Source organism: Brassica oleracea, chromosome C5 (genome assembly GCF_000695525.1).
Source record: "Brassica oleracea var. oleracea cultivar TO1000 chromosome C5, BOL, whole genome shotgun sequence".
Classification (NCBI taxonomy): domain Eukaryota; kingdom Viridiplantae; phylum Streptophyta; class Magnoliopsida; order Brassicales; family Brassicaceae; genus Brassica; species Brassica oleracea.
In genome coordinates, this window is record NC_027752.1 from 29,667,074 (window position 1) to 29,668,072 (window position 999).

Sequence of the window (999 nt, forward strand, 5' to 3'; positions counted from 1 at the left end):
ACGATGCAGAAGTCTTGTTTTAGACACTGATCTGATTGGTCCATAAGAAGGACGATGAAGAAGTTTTTAATTTTGGTTTATTTTATACTAACCAGCCCAAAAATGGGTTATTTAGTTTTGTTGATTTGTTTTCAGACATGTTATGTTTTACACATGGTGGTACACGCATATCACAGCAACATCATCCAAGATTTCGTGTGTGTGTATTTGAGGTCGATGACTCAATATGTTCGATCAGATTGTGGCATTGTCGATGGTAAAGAAGAACCAACTATCATGTTCGAGGACGAAGCATATTCTGCCCAAGATCTTCATCACCCACGGATTGCAGAAAATTGGAGAGGTCCAAGGGATCTTCAGTAATGTCCAAATCAGGGGGAGTAATGTGTGTTGTACTCTTTTTCCTTCACCATGGTTTTGTCCTAATTTGGTTTTTTTGGTAAGGTTTTAATGAGACAACATTAAAACACATTACAAGCTCTAAATGGTTATGGAATCCAAGGGGGATTGTGATGAACCAGATTGTGGATGGCTCATAACCAAGAGGTTATGATTTGTAATATTTTCATTTATGTACGACGGTGTAATCTCTTATATAAGGAACTTCTATGTTATGAATAAACATAGACTTTTCTTTTACTTTTATAACATTTTGAGGATTTTCTTTAAAATTGGCAATTAAATATATCTTATAACATAAATTCTAAATAAAAATAAGGATTTCTTATATTCTGTAAAATTCAAATTTCCACTCTTTTCAGTGAAGGTTTTGGTTTGTGTGATATTTGACTAGGTTACTTCGTGTGATATTCGACACATTAATTTAATAAAAATACTAAATACCACCCTAACGTATATTATATGGTCTTTTATGGATTTATATCATTTATGAGAGGATAAAATAACAATATTTACATACCTTATAAAAAAAAAAAAAAAATAACTGGAAAGGGGAGAAAGAAACTCCTAGACTTCGATATTTTTTTTTTTTTTTTTTTT